This window comes from Equus asinus, chromosome X (assembly GCF_041296235.1).
Source record: "Equus asinus isolate D_3611 breed Donkey chromosome X, EquAss-T2T_v2, whole genome shotgun sequence".
Taxonomy (NCBI): Eukaryota; Metazoa; Chordata; class Mammalia; order Perissodactyla; family Equidae; genus Equus; species Equus asinus.
The window spans coordinates 57,066,236-57,086,810 of record NC_091820.1 but is presented as its reverse complement, the minus strand read 5'-3'; the positions used below and the strand labels follow the sequence as shown (position 1 = coordinate 57,086,810).

At 40.7% G+C, this 20,575-nt stretch overlaps 1 protein-coding gene across 1 annotated transcript in view; it reads left to right on the top strand.

Annotated features, from left to right (window-relative positions):
• LOC139042668 (uncharacterized protein CXorf49-like) overlaps window positions 1-20,575 on the top strand; it is a 56,077-nt gene that overhangs the window by 24,566 nt on the left and 10,936 nt on the right. The window contains exon 3 of the mRNA XM_070502301.1: window positions 17,108-19,406. The gene's annotated coding sequence lies outside the window, so the exon portion shown is untranslated. The remainder of the gene's footprint in view (window positions 1-17,107; window positions 19,407-20,575) is intronic.

Below are 20,575 nucleotides of genomic sequence, written 5' to 3'. Positions count from 1 at the left end.
ATGATCATGTGTTTTTTCTTTTATTGACAACTAATATGATGGATTGACTGACTTTTGAACATTGAACAAGCCCTGCATTCCTGGGATAAACGTCATATGAGCCATATTTTTCTTCTTAGACATTGCTGGATTCGATTTGCTAATATCTTTTGATGATTATTTCATTTATGTTCATGAGGGTTATTGGTCTGTAGTCTTTTCTTGCCTGATTCTTTTCAGGGTGTCTTTGGCTGGGCTTGTTATCAGGGTAATGCTCGTCTCAAAAACTGAGTTGGGAAGCATTCTATTTTTGGGAAGAGACATTGCAGAATTGGTGTTAATTCTTCCTTAAATGTATAGTAGAATTTTCCAGTGAAAACATCTGCGCCTGGAGACATATTTTTTAGAAGGTAATTAACTATGAATTCAATTTCTTTAAAGGGCTAGTCACATCATCTATTTCATATTGGTTGATTTTTGGCAATTTGTGACTTTAAAAGAATCGGTCCATTTCATCTAAGTTGTCGAATTTATGTACTTTGAGTTGTTTGTAGTACCATCTTTATCCATATTCGTCCATTTTAGTACCTTTTCCGTATTCCAAAGATTTGGAAATATCCCAGTAAGGTGAATTTTTTATGATGCACATTTTCTGTGTACTTAGTGTGTAATAAAGAATTTGTTCTACTTCTGTGGGAAATGTCATTGGAACTTTGATAGGGATTGCATTGAACCTGGAGATTGCTTTAGGAAGTATGGACATTTTAACTATGTTAACTTTTCCAATCCAAGAGCATGGAATATCTCTCCATTTCTTTGTGTCATCTCCAATTTCTCTCAACGATGTCTTATAGTTTTCAGTGTACAGGTCTTTCACCTCTTTGGTGAAATTTATTCCTAGGTATTTTACTCTTTTTGTTGCAATTGTAAAGGGGATTATATTCTTAATTTCTCTTTCTGCTACTTTGTTGTTAGTGTATAGAAACACAACAGATTTTTGTATGTTGATTTTATATCCTGCAACTTTACTCTGTTCATTTATTATTTCTAAAAGGTTTCTTTGGTGGATTGTTTAGGGTTTTCTATAAATAAAATCATGTCATCTGCAATAGTAACAGTTTCACTTCTTCCTTTCCAATTTGGATCCCTTTTATTTCTTTTTCTCACCTGATTGCTCTGGCTAGGATTTCCAATATCATGTCAAATAAGAGTGGTGAAAATGGGCCTCCTTGTCTGCTTCCCATTCTTAGAGGGATAGCTTTCACTTTTTCTCCATTGAGCATGATGTGAGCTGTGGGTTTGTCATATATGGCCTTTATTATGTGGTGGTATTTTCCTTCTATACCCATTTTATTCAGAGTTTTTATCATAAATGGATGCTGTATCTTGTCAAATGCTTTTTCTGCATCTATTGAGACAAACAAAAGACCCCAAATAGCCAAAGAAATCCTGAGGAAAAAGAACAAAGCTTGAGGCATCACACTCCCTGACTTCAAAATACACTACAAAGCCACAGTAATCAAAACAGCATTGTACTTTTTTTCTTGTAATTAATTTCTAGCTTTATAGCATTATGATCAGAGAAGATGCTTGTTATTATTTCAATTTTTTTTTAATTTGTAGAGGCTTGCCTTGTTTCCCAACATATGGTCTACCCTTGAGAATGTTCCATGTGTGCTTGAGAAGAATGTATATTCTGCTGTTTTTGGATGAAGTGTTCTATATATGTCTATTAAGTCCAACTGTTTTAGCTTTTCATTTAGCTCCACTGTTTTTTTGTTGATTTTCTGTCTGTATGATCTGTCCATTGATGTGAGTGGGGTGTTGAGATCCCCTACTATTATTGTGTTATTTTTGATATCTTCTTTTAGGTCTGTTAATAGTTGCTTTATGAACTTTGGTGCTCCTGTATTGGGTGCATAGATATTTATAAGCATTATTTCTTCTTGATGAAGTGTCCCTTTGATCATTATATATTGGCCCTCTATGTCTCTCTTTACCTGCCTTATCTTGAAGTCTGTTTTGTCTGATATAAGTATTGCGACACCTGCTTTCTTTTGTTTGCTATTAGCTTGGAGTATTGTCTTCCACCCCTTCACTCTGAGCCTGTGTTTGTCCTTGGGGCTGAGGTGTGTTTCCTGGAGGCAACAAATTGTTGGATCTTGTTCTTTAATCCATTTTGCCACTTTGTGTCTTTTTATTGGAGAGTTCAATCCATTTACATTAAGGGTGAGTATTGATGCATGAGGGCTTAATGCTGTCATTCTGTTGCTCGTTTTCCAGTTTTCCTGTGTTTCCTTTGTTTCTCGTCCTGTGTGTTTTAGCCTACCCATTGACTTCTGCAATTTCTTATGCTGGGTTTCTTAGATTATTCCCTACTTATGTTTTGTGTCTCTGTTCTGTTTTTTAGTTTAGTGGCTACGCTGAAGTTTGTATTCAGAATCTCGTGTATCACATAGTCCATTTTCTGGGAGTCTCTTACTTACTTAGCCTAGACTGTTTCAGTCCCTTTCCTCCTCCCCTCCTAAATTATTATTTTCATCTCTTATTCCAACTTGTGTTGTGAGTTTGTGGTTAGAGTGATAAGATTGTCTTTGCTTTGGTGATTTCCTTCCCTTTATCCTAATTCTATATTTGAATATTTGCTATCCTATTCAGATTTTATCTATTTGTCTCCCTACTCTGTGTTTTGTGACCCCATACTCCCTTTTTTTCTTTTTTCAGGTATGAGAGCCTTCTTGAGGATTTCTTGTGGGGGGGGGGGTCTCGTGGCTATGAAGTCCCTCAGCTTTTGTTTGTCTGGGAAAGATTTAATTTCTCCCTCATATCTGAAAGATATTTTTGCTGGATAGAGTATTCTTGGCTGAAGATTTTTATCCTTTAAAGTTTTGAATATGTCACTCCAATCTCTCCTAGTTTGTAAGGTTTCTGGAGAGAAATCTGCTGAAAGTCTGATGGGGGTTCCTTTGTAGGTTTTCTTCTGCCTTGCTGCCCTGAGTATTCTTTCTATGTCCTTCATTTTTGCCATTTTTACTACTATGTGCCTTGCAGTATGTGTTTTTACATTGACAAATCTAGGAGATCCGAAAGCTTCCTTCACACACATTTCTCTCTCAATCCCTAGATTTGGGAAGTTCTCTTCTATTATTTCGTTGAGCACACTTTCTGCTCCATTTTCCTTTTCCACGCCCTGAGGAATTCCGATGATTCTTCAGTTGCATTTTCTCATTGAGTCAGCTATTTCTCTGAGATTTTATTCAGTTTTCTTAATTCATAGTTTTCTTTCTTCCTCTGTCTGGAGCCATTCAGCCTATCTATCTTCAATTATGCTAATTTGCTCCTCTGTGGTGTCTACATGGGCATTCGGGGAATTTGTATTCTGTTTTATCTGATCCATTGTATTTTTAATCTCTAGTATTTCTAATTGATTTTTCTTTATAATTTCAATCCCTTTTGTGAAGTAACTCCAGAACTCATTGACTTGTTTCTCTATACTTCCCTTTACCTCATTGAATATTTTGAGGATACCTATTTTGAACTCATCTTCACTTAGTTTACCCATTTCCAAGCCCTCAGGACCTACTTCTGTATTTTTATTGTTTTCCTTTTGGACTGGAGCTTTTATAAATTGCTGGATGGTAGAGGAGCGGTTTTTGTGCATGATGCTGCAATTTGGCTGCAGTTACAGCCTGTCACCACTAGATGGGGGTCAGAGGCTTGTTTTCTGAGCCCTGCACCTTCAGCCACAATGGCGGTGTGCAGCGTGGGTTGGGGAAGGAGGGGCACTTTCACTCAGACCGAACTGTATTGGATCAGCTCTTGCCTTCTGTTCTCCTGGGGCCCTGGCTTGCTGGGGCTCCCCCACGCGAAAGCTTTCCCCTGTTAGAGGGTTTCTGCTGCACAGGCAGTGGGAGTCCTGGATGATCCCAGGACATGCGGCCCCTCCCGCCCTCCTTCCCGCACCCATGGCAGCAATCCTAGTCTCTAGGGGAAGGAGCGAACTTCTCTCCTACCCCGTTCCAGCTCCTCTGAGGGTGGCTCCAGCCTCTCCACCTTCCATTGTTTGGCTGTTGTGGGTCTCTGACGATTCCTGTTATTAGGAGTTTTCTTTTTTGGCTGGAAAGCAGTTGCTCTTTTTAGTTGTAATTTGGAGGGCAGAGAGTCCTGGGTAAGCTCACGCCAGAATGTTGCTGATGTGTGGAGACTAAACAATATGCTATTGAACAAGCAATGGATCATTGAAGAAATTAAAGAAGAAATAAAAAAATACCTGGAGACAGATGAAAATGATAACACGCCATACCAACTCATATGGGATGCAGCAAAAGCTGTATTAAGAGGAAAATTCATCGCAATTCAGGCACATCTTAACGAACAAGAAAAATCCCAAATCAGCAATCTTAAACTACACCTAACTGAATTAGAGAAAGAAGAGCAAACAAAGCCCAAAGTGAGCAGGAGAGAAATAATAAAAATCAGAGCAGAAATAAATGCTATTGGAACAAAAAAGGCAGTAGAAAGGATCAATGAAACAAAGAGCTGGTTCTTTGAGAAGATAAATAAAATTGACAAACCCCTAGCCAGACTTACAAAGAAAAAAAGGGAGAAAGCTCAAATAAACAAAATCAGAAATGAAAGAGGAGAAATAACAATAGGCTCCGCAGAAATATAACGGATTATAAGAGAATACTGCGAAAAACTATATGCCAACAAAATGGATAACCTAGAGGAAATGGATAAATTCTGGGACTCCTACAATCTCCCAAAGCTCACTCAAGAAGAAGCAGACAATTTGAACAGACCAATCACAAGGAAAGAGATTGAAACAGCCATCAAAAGCATCCCAAGGAATAAAACCCCAGGACCAGATGGCTTTCCTGGGGAATTCTACCAAACTTTCAGAAAGGATTTAATACCTATCCTTTTCAAGCTATTCCAAAAAATTAGGGAGGATGGAACACTTCCTAACACATTCTATGAGGCCAACATCACACTGATACCAAAACCTGACAAGTACAGCATGAAAAAGGAGAACCACAGGTCAGTATCGCTGATGAACATAGATGTGAAAATTCTCAACAAAATTTTGGCAACCCGAATACAGCAATTCATCAAAAGGATCATGCATCATGATCAAGTGGGATTCATACCAGGGACACAGGGATGGTTCAACATCTGCAAATCAATCAACGTGATACATCACATCAACAAACTGAGGAGTAAAAACCACATGAACATCTCAATAGATGCAGAGAAAGCATTTGACAAGATCCAACAGCCATTTATGATAAAAACTCTGAACAAAATGGGGATAGAAGGTAACTACCTCAACATAATAAAGGCCACATATGACAAACCCACAGCCAACATCATTCACAATGGACAAAAACTGAGCGCCATCCCCCTGAGAACAGGAACGAGACAAGGATGCCCTCTATCACCACTCTTATTTAACATAGTTTTTGAGGTCCTGGCCAGAGCAATCAGGCAAGAAAAAGGAATAAAAGGAATCCAAATGGGGGGGGGGGAAGAAGTGAAACTCTCGCTGTTTGCAGACGACACGATCTTATATATAGAAAACCCCAAAGAATCCATTGGAAAATTCTTAGAAGTAATCAACAACTACAGCAAAGTTGCAGGGTATAAAATCAATTTACATAAATCAGTAGCATTTCTAGACTCTAATAATGAACTAACAGAAAAAGAGCTCAAGAACACAATACCATTCACAATCGCAACAAAAAGAATAAAATACCTCGGGGTGAATTTAACTAAGGAAATGAAAGACCTATACAATGAAAATTACAAGGCTTTTCTGAAAGAAATGGATGACAACATAATGAGATGAAAAGACATTCCATGCACATGGATTGGAAGAATTAACATAGTTAAAATGTCCATTCTACCTAAAGCAATCTACAGATTCAACGCCATCCCAATCAGAATCCCAATGACATTCTTTACAGAAATAGAACAAAGAATCCTAAAATTCATATGGGGCATCAAAAGACCCCGAATTGCTAAAGCAATCCTGAGAAAAAAGAACACAGCTGGAGGCATCACAATCCCTGACTTCAAAACATACTACAAAGCTACAGTAATCAAAACAGCATGGTACTGGTACAAAAACAGGTGCACAGATCAATGGAACAGAATTGAAAGCCCAGAAATAGAACCACACATCTATGCACAGCTAATCTTCGACAAAGGAGCTGAGGGCATACAATGGAGAAAAGCAAGTCTTTTCAACAAATGGTGCTTGGGAAAACTGGAAAGCCACATGTAAAAGAATGAAAATTGATCATTCTTTTTCACCATTCACCAAAATAAACTCAAAATGGATCAAAGACCTAAAGCTGAGACCTAAAACCATAAGGCTTCTAGAAGAAAACGTAGGCAGAACACTCTTTGACATCAGTATTAAAAGGATCTTTTTGGACACCATGTCTTCTCAGACAAGGGAAACAATAGAAAGAATAAACAAATGGGACTTCATCAGACTAAAGAGCTTCTTCAAGGCAAATGTAAACAGGATTGAAACAAAAAAACAACCCACTAACTGGGAAAAAAATATTTGCAAGTAATACATCCGACAAAGGCTTAATATCCATAATATATAAAGAACTCACACAACTCAACAACAAAAAAATTAAACAACCCGATCAAAAAATGGTCAGGAGACATGAACAGACATTTCTCCAAAGAAGATATACAGATGGCCAATAGGCACGTGAAAAGATGTTCATCATCGCTGATCATCAGGGAAATGCAAATCAAAACTACACTAAGATATCACCTTACACCCATTAGAATGAGAAAAATAACTAAAACAAATAGTAACAAATGTTGGAGAGGTTGTGGAGAAAAAGGAACCCTCATACACTGCTGGTGGGAATGCAAACTGGTGCAGCCACTATGGAAAACAGTATGGAGATTCCTCAAAAAACTAAAAGTAGAACTACCATATGATCCAGCTATTCCACTACTGGGTATCTATCCAAAGAGCTTGAAGTCAGCAATTCCAAAAGTCCTATGCACCCCAATGTTTATTGCAGCATTATTTACAATAGCCAAGACATGGAAGCAATCTAAGTGCCCACCAACAGATGATTGGATAAAGAAGATGTGGTGTATATATATATATATATATATATATATACAATGGAATACTACTCAGCCATAAAAAAGAAGAAAATCGTCCCATTTGCAACAACATGGATGGACCTTGAGGGAATTATGTTAAGTGAAATAAGCCAGATAGAGAAGGACAATCTCTGTATGACTCCACTCATATGAGGAATTTAAACCTGTGGACAAAGAGAAAAGATTAGTGGCTACCAGGGGAAAGGGGGGTGGGGGGTGGGCACAAAGGGTGAAGGGTTGCATCTACAACACGACTGACAGACAATAATATACAAGTGAAATTTCACACGATTGTAACCTATCATTCACTCAATAAAAAATTTTTTAAAAAAGCAGCATGGTACTGGCACAAAAACAGACACACAGATCAATGGAACAGAATCAAGAGCCCAGAAATAAACCTACATTTCTATGGACAGCTAATTCTCAACAGGGGAGCCAAGAACATACAATGGAGAAAGGAAAGTCTCTTCAATAAATGGTGTTGGGAAAACTGGACAGCCACAGGCAAAAGAATGAAAGTAGACCTATCTTTTGCCATACACAAAAATTAACTCAAAATGGATCAAAGACTTGAAGGTAAGACCTGAAATCATAGAACTTCTAGAAAAAAAATAGATAGTGAACTCTTTGACTTTGCTCTTAAAAGGATCTTTTTGAATACGGTGTCTACTCGGACAAGGGAAACAAAAGAAAAAATAAACAAGTGGGACTTCATCAGACTAAAGAGCTTCTGTAAGGTGAAGGAAACCAAGATCAAAACAAAAAGACAACCCACTAATTGGGAGAGAATATTTGCAAATCATATATCCAACAAGAGGTTAATCTCCATAATACATAAAGAACTCACACAACTCAACAACAAAAAACCAAACAACCCGATCAAAAAATGAGCAGAGGATACAAACAGACATTTCTCCAAAGAAGATATACAGATGGCCAATAGGCAGATGAAAAGATGCTCAACATCACTAATCATTAGGGAAACGCAAGTCAAAACTACACTAAGATATCACCTTACACCCGTTAGAATAGCTATAATCAACAAGACAAAAAACAACAAATGTTGGAGAGGTTGTGGAGAAAAGGGAACCCTCATATGCTGCTGGTGGGAATGCAAACTGGTTCAGCCACTACGGAAAACAGTATAGAGATTTCTCAAAAAATTAAAAGTAGAATACCATATGACCCAGCTATACCACTACTGGGTATTTATCCAAAGAACTCAAAACCAACAATTCAAAGAGACTTATGCAGCCCTATGTTCAATGCAGCATTATTCACAATAGCCAAGACGTGGAAGTAACCCAAGTGCTCATCGACTGACGACTGGATAGAGAAGATGTGGTGTATATATATATATATAATGGAATACTACCCAGCCATAAAAAAAGACAAAACCATTGCATTCGCAACAACTTGGATGGACCTTGAGGGTATTATGTTAAGCAAAATAAGCCAGACAGAGAAAGACAAACACCATATGATTTCGCTCATGTGGAAGATAAACAAACACACAGACAAAGAGAACACTTCAGTGGTTACCAAGGCAAAGGGGTTGGGGGGTGAGCACAAGGGGTGAAGTGGTGCACTTATATGGTGACTGACAAATAATAATGTATGACTGAAATTTCACAATGTTTTAAAGTATTATGACCTCAACTAAAAAGAAAGTCTTCATCACAAGAAAAAATATTTGTAACTACGCATGCTGATAGATGTTAACTAATCTTATTTGAATGATCATTCCACAATGTATACATATATCAAATCATGATGTTGTACACCTAAAATTAATACAATGTTATATGTCAATTATATCTCAATAAAAAAGATAGATATGATTACAAAGCAAAAAAGTGGAATAAAAATTTTAAATTTCCAAATTATTAGAAGAAACAAAGCAAACAACTGGAGAAATCTGAATAAGATGGATGGTAGTCTTAATGACAATATACTGGTTGTGATGTTGTACTGCAGTGTTGCAAAACGTTACCATCAGGGGAAACTGGGTAAAGGCTACACGAGATTCCTCTGTATTATGTCTTACAAGTGCATGTGAATCTACCATTATCGTAATTAAAATTGCAATGAAAAAGAAAAAAAATACTACAAAGCTATAGTAATTAAAACAGCATGGTACTGGCACAAAAACAGACACACAGATCAGTGGAACAGGATCAAGAGCCCAGAAATAAACCCACACGTCTATGGACAGCTAATATTCAACAAGGGAGCCAAGAGCATACAATGGAGAAAGGAAAGTCTCTTCAACAAATGGTGTTGGGAAAACTGGACAGCCACATGCAGAAGAGTGAAAGCAGACCATTATCTTACACCATGCACAAAAATTAACTCAAAATGGATTAAAGACTTGAATGTAAGACCTGAAACCATAAAACTTCTAGAAGAAAACATACACAGTATGCTCTTCAACATCAGTCTTAGCAGCATATTTTCAAATGCCATGTCTGACCGGGCAAGGGAAACAAGAGAAAAAATAGACAAATGGGACAACATCAAACTAAAAAGCTTCTGCACAGCAAAGGAAACCATCAACAAAACGAAAAGACAACCTAACAATAGGGAGAAGACATTTGCAAACCATGTATCTGATAAAGGGTTAATTTCCAAAATATATAAGGAAATCATACATCTCAAAAACAAAAAAACAACCCAATAAAAAAAAATGGGCAAAAGATCGAACAGACACTTTTCCAAAGAAGATATACAGATGGCCAAAAGGCACATGAAAAGATGTTCAACATCACTAATTATTAGGGAAACGCAAATCAAAACTACAATGAGGTATCACCTCATGCCCATCAGAATGGCTATAATTAACAAGACAAGAAAATAACAAATGTTGGAGAGGATGTGGAGAAAAGGGGACCCTCATACACTGCTGGTGAGAATGCAATCTGTTGTAGCCACTATGGAAAACAGTATGGAGAGTCCTTAAAAAATGAAGAATAGAACTACCATTTGATCCAGCTTTTCCACTGCTTAGTACTTATCCAAAGAACATGAAACCGTGAATGTGTAAAGATGTATGCACCCCTATGTTCATTGTAGCATTATGATTATATAGCCAAGACTTGGAAACACCCTAAGTCCCCATCAAGGGACGAATGGATAAAGAAGATGTGGTATATATACCCAATGGAATACTACTTGGCCATAAAAAAAGATGAACTCTTGCTGTTTGCAACAACACAGATGGACTTTGAGGGTATTATGTTGAGCAAAATAAGCCAGAGGGAGGAAGTCAAATACCATGTGATCTCACTCATAAACAGAAGATAAAATCAACAACAACAACAACAAACACATAGATACAGAGATTATATTAGTGGTTACCAGAGGGGAAAAGGGGAGGGAGAAGGGTGAAAGGGGCGACTGAGCACATGCGTATGGTGATGGATGGTAATTTCTCATTGGGTGGTGAATATGATGTAATCTACACAGAAACTGAAATATAATGATGTAGACCTGAAATTTGTATAATGTTATAAACCAATGTTATCTCAATAAAAAAAGCCCAGTAATTTCCCAAGTGATAGGAGTGTTTTTGTTATCATGATGAACCCCACGGACCACACCTCCTAGTTTATACTAAAAAAGTGACTCATGGTGGGCCTCTAGAGACCAGCCCCGCTGTCTGAAGAGGTAAATGAGTCCTGAGGAGGAAGGACCCGAACACAAGGCAGTGACTACATATACTGTTATGATGCCACTGTCCTTCCCTAAAGTGAGTGACTGCCATATCTCAGGTGACTTCACACAGGGGAAAGAGGAATACCCAGACATTTCTAGGATGATCGGACACAGGTCTGAGCCACACACTGATCCCAGAGACTCAAAGTGTCACATTGGAGTCCTCTTAGAGTGGGGCATGTGAAGGCCAGGTAATAAAAAGATTTGGGGATACAGATCAGCTCATGGTGAGCTGACTGGGTCCATGAACCAACACGGTGGTCATGTCTCCAGTCCACAAGTTGACAATTGTAAGTGATACACTTTGCAGTCAGAGAAATAACCCCACATTGGGTCACCAGTCAGTGAAGTAAGAGCTATCATGGTGGGGAAGGCCAAAGTGAATCTCTGAACCCCACTGGGGTGGAAGAAACTCAAGATGCTAAGTCAAAAACAGTAACAGATCATGGTGAGCAAACGCAGTGGTGGTGGTGGGGGGGGGTTGTTAAGCAGAGTTTGGTGGCACCTCTGCAGGCCTATAGGGTTCAGGGGAAGAGGAGGTAGGAGAGCTGCAGGGAAAAAGAGAGTGGAGATGGTGTGAAGAATTCTAGGATTCTCTCTATGGCAGAGCGGGAGGGAGGAAGAGAAGGAATGGAAATGCTGAGAGGGATGCCAGAGGCTTCACTGGATCCATCACTAGTGTTGCCTAGGACGGTGGTGGGGCCAGGAGATTTTGCTGTATCCTCTGTTAGCCACTTCAGCGTGCAGGAAGTAGCACACCAAGTCCCTAAAAGGCATGGGGAGAGGTGGGAGAGGGCACTGCCACACACAGGCAGCAACTGTGGGGGGCACCCTTGAGGACGCTGATGGCAGATGTAGAGTGCTCCCAATCTCCCCTGCTCTGTAAGCTTCTCCGGCACGGTAGGGTTCTCAGGGGCAGACGCACAGGAATTGGGCCTTTGAGTTCCCGCAGGCAACAGGCGTCCAGACACCCCAGGCCTCTCTTGGAGATCAGCCAGAGTAGGATGCAGGAGGGAGAGGCAACGGGAAGACAGAGGAGTATGAATGGGAAAGAGGAAGGAAGGTAGGGAAGGACTGGAGGGCTGTGGAATAGGGGCTGAGTGGCAAACAAGGGCAGTTCTAACCCCGGAGGGCCTTACAGAAAGCAAGGGAGGGGCCACTTCCCAGATATCAGGACAGCTCAGGCCAGGGAAGCTGGCAACCGGTAGTTTCAGGAAAATGGGACAGACAACTGGCGCCCCCCCCCCCCACCACCACCACTGCCACCACCACCACCTTTGAGCCTTCTTTGTGGGCCCTTCCAGACCTTTAAAACATACTGGTACATCCACGTATATGTATTCTCAAACACGGGATTGGTTTGTTGTCGTCGTCATTGTTGTTGTTGTTATTTTAATTTACAAATGTGTACCCAAATCCCTTGGTCTGCAACTTCCTGAATGCAGTCACAAGGATGCTTCTGAAAGCCGTGAACATGCCTCATGCCTTCCTCTGACTGCGGAGTTTTCATCTCCTGGATGCACAGGCCACGTTGCATTCATCCATTTCCTTACTGATGGGAATTTACAGTGCTCCCAGTGTTCCCCATCACCAACATCCTCGTGCACGTGTCCTTGGACACTGCACATACCAGTGACTCTCCAGATGTATCTGGCAGTGGATGTGCCCAGTCATAGAGACAACGGACATTTTTCCAGTTTTAAGCTTTACTGCTCAAAGTGATACCTGCTGTGATCTCAGTTTCCCATCATTAAACCCAGCATGTATGTGGTTAAAACCAAAGCACCCATTCCCTGCTTACCCCCTGGCTTCCTGGCTCCAGAATCCACTATCCCCCATGGAGACAAATAGCCAAGGACAACCACGTGGATTCATTATCTCCTCCCCACAAGGAGCCTCAGGCTAGTGGGAAAGCTGCTGACCAGCAAGGTCATGGGCTCTCTCCTCTCTGCAGGTAGTCTCAAGGCCAAACACAGCCTGGTGGAAAAACTCTGACCAAGGAGACCATATGCTCCCCCTCCCCTACCTAAAACCCTAAATAAAACCCCTTACTTTTAGTTTTTTGGGGAGTTTGAGATTTCAGCGTTAGCAGCCCTTTCTCTTTGCTCTGTGCTCTGCAGTAATAAAGTCCTACTTTCTTCCACTGCACCTGGTGTCAGAGATTGGCTTGCAGCACTACAGGTGAGTGAGCTCACTTAAGGGTTGATACCCATTTGATGACCCAGATGGGACAATGTCCCAAGTCGGTGTCTCACCTGTGGCACACCAGCCTCTGGCTAAAGGCCTCTCTTGGAAGCTGTCCTGCAGCTGCCTGAGCCCCTTGTCTCAGGGACAGCCCTAAGTGGCTGGCTGCTAACCAGACATCATTGGCCCACGGTGCATTTGCTTTGGTGGTGAAAGAAACTAGATTCAGGACTTAGGAAGGCGACTCTTGCAAGTAGCTGTAGGTTTTTTAGTTTGTTTGTTTGTTTGTTTTGTCTTTCTGCTAACCTTTTCCAACAGGACTGGTCAGAAATAATGGGTACCTGGTAGCCCTGTGGGCTCCATTTGTTTTGAAATTACAACACCCCAGCCACATTTTGGTAAGTTCCCCAGTGGGTCGCTTGTCCTTGCTCATTTGGGAAGGTCTGTGTTGCGGATCTTCATTTGTTGGGTGCTCCTGAATGTAGGACATGGACTAAGCTGGGACTGGAAGCACTTTGGCTTTTGGTTTTGGTCTTGATCTTGGCTTTGGCTTCCATTTGTGGTCGAGGGTTTTTGGGAAAGCACGCTTATTTGGTATTTGTTGTTATTTGTCTGTTTGTCTTTCCTTTTAAAATGTTATCATTGGAGGTGCTGTGTCTACTGCACCTAGGAGCCTCTTGGGGAAAACTTTGGCTATCTGGTCCATCTACAGCTAAAAGCCAATGTCTAAAGAGGGATGATTTTCTTTTGTAACACCACATGGCCACAATATTCTTTAGACTCTGGAGAAAAAGATGGCCAAACACTGGATCCTTAAGTGGGGAAGCTTTCTAGAGAGCTCTCATCATAAACAGTTGTTTCATTGGTACCTATGAAAAGACCAAATTAAAAGAAAAAGACAATGACTAGTATTAACAACTTAATCCAGCTTGGGTGAGGTGGGTCTCAGCTTCTTCTCATGGTCTTACCAATGCTAATGAAAACATTAAGTTAACAAAGAGAAACCAGAAAGAGAAGAGTCACAGGACTCATCCCAATAGGATGGAAATCGTTAGTTATTAAAATGAACACTGGGATAAATGGAACAGATGTAAATAAAACTAAAACAAAGGTTTTAATAAAACAATGCTTAAGGCTGGATGGGCTAAAGGAATCCCCCTCTATTGGGCCCCCAACATTAAAGAACATCAGACAAACCAGTTCTATTCACCCCAGTTTGAAAAATTTTAAAAGGTCAGGAGGCAGAAATCACAATAAAAAAAAACCCTGACCAACAATTGTTTGGGGCAACAGTTAAGCTGTTAAGGTTGCTAAGACTATAAAAATTAAAACTATTTAAACTAATATTATAGAAAGAGGTTACACCAACTTTGCCTGGATGTTTTATGGGGGGGGATAGATGTTATGTCTAACCGGGAATGCCTTCCCTACATAATATTGTAATACCAAAACTTGCTAATGGAATTTCTAATATAAGTTATAATTAGGGGTTTAAGAGTTGAAAAATTAAGATAAAAGTTTGTAAAAACTGGTATATTTAAATGGGAGTTATGTAAAATGATTACAGCTCTTTTTCCTGATTGTATTATAGATCATGTTGTGGGGATAAACATTATGTCTCACTGGGGAACGTTTGCCCTGCCTGATATTGTAAAAGCTTACAAATCCACCTTACAGGCTATGTTAATTAGACGTGCTAAAGGCGATCTGACTTTAATATGCCCAAAATGAGCCAATTTCAGCATACCAAAACTGATGTATGCAATGGAAAAAGCCAGCTACAACAATGGAAAGCCTATTTTAATCTTTTGAGGCTTCTAAATAAAATCAGAAATACTTTTCTGCCCCTTTAAGAGAAAATAAAAGGCTGAGTAAATAAATAAATAAGCAGCTGAAGCCAAATCTGCTGCTTTTCTCTCCTCTCTTGCTGAGCTTCCCAGCAAGCTGAGCTTCACTTCAGCTCCCCCGAAACTCCTGATCTAAAATTAAGCAAGTAAAAATAAGTAAACCTTTGAGATAACTTAAAATTGTAATGGCCATTCTGGGAGACTTCTCTTCCAGAAAAGACAGGATTCACAATGAAATGCAGTCTTTGATTAATATGTCAAAACTTCTAAAAGACAAAGTTATTTAACATGATCCAAATTGACCTTTGGTAAACGAAAGCCTATCTAAGTTTGCTGATTTGATGTAAAATAGCCCCGTCCTCTGAGTTATCAGCACTGGATACGATGCAGACATAGAGCCTGGGTTGACTGGTCAGATGAGCTCATGTTATCTCTGTTAACAAAATTGATCAGCAAAACTAATAACTCAGTATAATAGCTAATTTTGTTTGATCTTTCATGAGGTTTTTGTAGACGACCTAAGTATAGTCGCTCAAGACAGGTAAACTAGATAAATTAAAAGGATAAAAGTTTTTTGAAAAACTTTTGAACAATAATTATGTTTTATAGTCTGCATACTTAAAAAAAACAGCTTCCAAAATCTGTTTGCAAACTTAAACTTTATAGCTTTACTAAGTTAAGTTAAATAATAAAAGTTATTGGGTAGCTGGCTCATTTCCACATAAGATAAAATAGTAAAGGTTAACTACTAAGCATAGATTTGTCTGCCTTTGGTTTCTTATATCAAAGAAACTAAAAAGCTTAGGTTTATTGATAAACATGTTTTACGTGTGCTGAGGAACTTTCTATGAAAAAACACACATGTATAAGAAAAGTAAAATGTATGTTTTCGGTAAAAAAAAGAATATAAAGAATGGTATAAAGAATGGGAATATTTTTGTTTCTTGAGTTAAGAAAGGTAAATTTGTCCTAAAGTACAGGGATAAATTTTGAATGTAAAAAAAGTAACACAAAGTTTGTGAAAGTAAAACCCTAAAGAGTTTTATGTGTGGTCAAGTTGGCTGTGATTAAAATGAATTTATTAACTAAATAAATTTATATGTCAAAGTAAACTGGTACAAAATTAAAACTGGGGCTCCTCTTTCTTGAAAGGATAATTTTCCTAAAGTTTTAAACTGCTCTTGATAAAAAGACTATACAAAGGTGGGTTTTTTTGGACTATTTTAACTCTGTTTCCCCTCGACTGTTTCTGTTGTCACTGTGAATAGATACCTGAACATGGTTTCACGGTGAGCTTTGTTTCCTATCTGGACAAATGTTTTAAAGCTTTTAATATTTTTGACAAGCTCCCCCCACCGACACACAAAAATATTCGAGTCCTGAATAAAAGCTTTCTTTTGACCTGGAAGAGGAGGAACAGTTTCTCTGGGAATTTTCAGAGGGCCACTGAGACTTCTCAGAGAGATCTGCTCTCTTCCTATAAGAAAAAAACACTAAACTAATTAGGCTTATTTGGCATATCAGATTACACGGGAAGTGTTGTCAAACCAGTAATGATAAACTCTCTTAAATGGTACTTTGCGAATGAGTGTTATTGATGTAAGTATTTTAAAAGTTATCTAAAATTCCGATCTGTTCTGATTGTCAGCCGTGATTCTGGCTATTAGCTCAAAGTATTATATGTCACAAGAATGGTCAAGTGTCTTTGTCAATTACCATTTTTGAATGTTTTGTTATTTACAGACAGTTGTTTTACTCTGATGTTTTCGCAAATATGTTTCATCTTCAGAGAGATTCATGGAAAGGACTCTAACACTCTAGAATACAGGTTTCCGATAAACTTGCAGATTACAAAACTGAACTGGGTAGGAAATTACACAGCCCTAACAGAGAAACGGATGACTTCATGAAACTGCTGACAGAAGATTGAGATCAAGAACCAATTACATGGGACTGAATGAACTGATGAGGATGATTATAATTTTTATGGCCTTTTGCTTCACATATTGCTGATTTTTGATGTTTTGTTTTTTTTTCGGATTTAAGAAAACCTTTTTCTCTAATCTCTTAAGGACCCACGATTTATAGCAATTTGTAAGCAAGATTGAAGCACTTATCTTTTTCTCCCTATCTGAGCCCTCCAAAATGTAAATACTCCTGGTGGGTAAGTACTCCTATTCTCACGGCAATATGGTTGTTTGCATAAGTCCAATAACAATCTGTTCTTCTTATAACAGGACACAACTGGAAACACGGGTTATAATACCGAGGCTTTGACTGGAACATCACATTTGGGAAAGACGTACAGGCTCAGATGTGACAAGACAGCTTCTGAGGAATGAAGGTGGACTGTCTGGAAGAAAGCCACTTGGAAATATTGGCCTGGTACCTTGCTTATGGCTTCCCAGTAACCTGGTAAGGTTGAGTAAAGAATGCCACTCCCTCTGGCAGGTGCGAGGAACCTCAATATTTTGGGGAACCTCAGGAAGAGAGGAATTCACCCAAATCTGTAGGTACTGCAGGTGGAATCTGATGACAAGTCCTTGGCTTGGTTTTCCTGACCTTCAGAGGCCTCTGAAGTTCAACTCGAGGCTCTTCATAAAAGGTTCCAGCAAAGCAGATTTAAAAGAGCCTATATAATCAATTACTATTCTTGCTGCACTTATGTAAATAATTATGCCAAACTTCTTAAAACTTGACTTATTTTGCAAACCAGTTAGTCTTAATTTGGCTATCTTTATAAAAGGGTGATTTTAGAGAGAAAGATTATGTTTCAATAGAAACTATAATACACACGTGTAGATGTTGGATTCTGGTTCTGTCAATTGTCTCTGAGGTCTTTGTTACATCTGTTAACTGGACTGGATCCTGAATTCTTCTAGTCTCCTGAAACATCTGGCTACAAGCCTCCAAACCAACATTTTCAGGTTTTTTCCCATCATTTTCATTCAGAATCACTGAAAACTAAACCTGCCCGTTTTTCCTGAAGCCTTGCAAACTGAAGCTGGAGGACTTAACATAAACTTAAGAGAGATTCATGTCTACCGCTGTGTGAGCCACTCGAAAAGCTACCTGAGTGCCCGATGACACCATGGGAGACATTTCAAACTGCAAAGGATGCTTCAACCCTGACTTCTAGGAATCTCGATTGCTTGCCTCCTGAGCTCAGGAACTAGTTTACAATTTGCTCCAACCGTTAACCTTGTTTTTCTCTTTCTGTTTCTCTGGGGAAACTTCTTATTAGATACCTGGTTACTTACTTACATGACACAGGTCCAACTTTGGGGACACACCTGCATCACCACCTTATTAAGAGACTGGTTCAGTGAGATGAAACCACCTAGGCCCTAATTCAGCAGGAAGTAAGTAGCTGAATTGGTCACAGCCCCAAATCCCTCAAGAATGAGGGATGAACATAAAATAGGGGAAACTGATACCAGCTCTGATTTCACTTTCCCAGTGTTACAGGCTCTTAACATCAGCCCTGATATCAGTTCCCCCACATTGAACCCAGCGTATACGGCGTTAAAACTAAAACCCACCACCCCCTTTCCTGCTTCTCTAGCTCCACTCACATGTAAACACCTGTTTCTTTAAACTTGGACTCCTTGAGCTTTACAACCAAATGGGAGTTACAAATTGTTAAAAGCCCAGGTGGCCTGGAGTTGGAGGCACACTAAAGTTTAGCTAATCACGTGTCCTTGAGTTTGCCAGGAAAGCCGCTGTCTCAAGAGTATCAAGGAGCGGAGGCTCCCCAGACCTCAACTCCTCGACTCCGACTCCCGGCGCTCGAACCCGCCTCAAACAAGAAGACGAGACACTGGCGAAGGACGCCCACCTGCCATCCTCCTATCTCACCCTCCCCCCTGCCTTGCTGCAAGCAGCCTCTCAAGGCCAAACGCAGGCTGGTGGGAAAGCACCGAGCTGCACAAGCTACATGTTCCCTCTCCCCTACCCAAAACCCCAGATAAAAATCCCTACCCATTCCTCATCGGGGAGCTGGCAATTTTTGAGGCATGAGCCCTTGCTTTGCTCCCTGTGCCTGGCATAGTAAAAACCTTTCCTCTTCCACTCAAGACTCTGTTCTCGTTATTTGGATTGGCATCGGGTTCAGAGACCGAACTTTTGGTTACAAATTTGGCGACCCAGATGGGACCTGTGGGTGGCCCCCACTGAGACCCCCTTGGCTTGATCGGATGCTCCAGAGTCGTACTCCGCGCCTGCCCCAATAGGGGAAGTGGAGGGTTGGAGGAAGACTCAGGGAGGCCAGATCGCCGAGGGCCGGTGCTTAGTTGGTGGGACTTCATCCCAGGTCAAATCAGGTCTGCTCCCTTGGCCGGACTCCGCAGAGCGTCAGGGACAGCTGGAGGGGCCGCTCCAGCAGCTGCCAAAGCCCATTTTGCTTTGGGAGTCTTCCCTCCTGCCTCCTCCCAGGGCCACTGTTTGGACCTTGGTTACCAGGGAAACTATCTTGAGAAAAAGGAAAGTGCATTTGTTTGAAGTCGCCGCAATGCCGGATGCCCCGGCCAAATTTTGGTAAGTCCCCCGGGCGTGCACAACCGAGGTCCCTTGTCCTTGCTCATTTGGGAAGATCTGCATAGCAGATCTTCATTTGTTGGGCGCCCCCGAGTGTAGGACATGGACTAAGCTGGGACTGGAAGCACTTTGGTTTTGGTTTTGGTTTTTGGCTTCCGTTTCTGGCCGTGGGTTTTTGGGAAAGCGCGCTTGTTTAGTATTTGTTTTTTGTCTGTCTGTCTGTTCTTTCAAAGTGTCAACATGGGAGGCGCCATATCTGTTCCACCTAAGAGCCCCTTGGGGAAAATATTGGCTGACTGGTCGACCTATAGTTGTAAGCCAATGAGGAAAAATCAGATGGTATTCTATTGTAATACTGCCTGGCCGATGTACGTCTTGGAAAGTGAGGAAAGATGGCCATTGAATGGAACTTTAAATTATTACACTATATTGCAGTTGGAGTGGTTTTGTGAAAGGTCTGGGAAGAGAGATGAGATTCCGTACGTGCAGGCTTTTATGCAGTTGCATAATCAGGAAGGTGAACAGCCAGGGACCAAGCTGATGGTCCAAAGAAAAGCCAAGCCTCCGGTAGTCAAAGATGTTCGGACACCGGAAGAAAAACTTGATGAGGACATAAATGCCTTGAGTGTGTTAAATCCTTTTAATCCTAATTTCAATGTGACACAACCACCAATGGCAGGTGCCTCCCGCTCCCCCCCCCCCGCCCCCGCAACCCCAGGCGGCGGGAAGCGGGAGGGAACCCCCGCGGCAACCGCCCCCTTTGTGTCTGCCCATGTCAGATGAAGAGGTGGTAGTGGGGGCCGAGTCCCCAACAGATCAGTCTAGGAACGAACCAGGAGCAGGAACTGTCTCCCCCTCGAGAACGCGACAGGGTACTCCTTTTGGCCAGGGGTCTTCTGGAATGGGGGCAGGGCAATTCCCTCTGCGCCAGCTGCCTGTAGGGACAAACGGTCAGGGGCCACCGGCCGCCTACTATTGGACTTATACCCCTTTCTCAACCTCTGATTTGCTAAATTGGAAAAACCAGAACCCGTCCTACCGGGAAGACCCACAAAAGATGACAGGTTGGTTTACAACTATTTTTTCTACCCATCGCCCTACTTGGGCGGACATTCAATCTTTGTTAAGTATAATGCTTACAGGCGATGAGCGGCGCCTTGTAGTGGTAA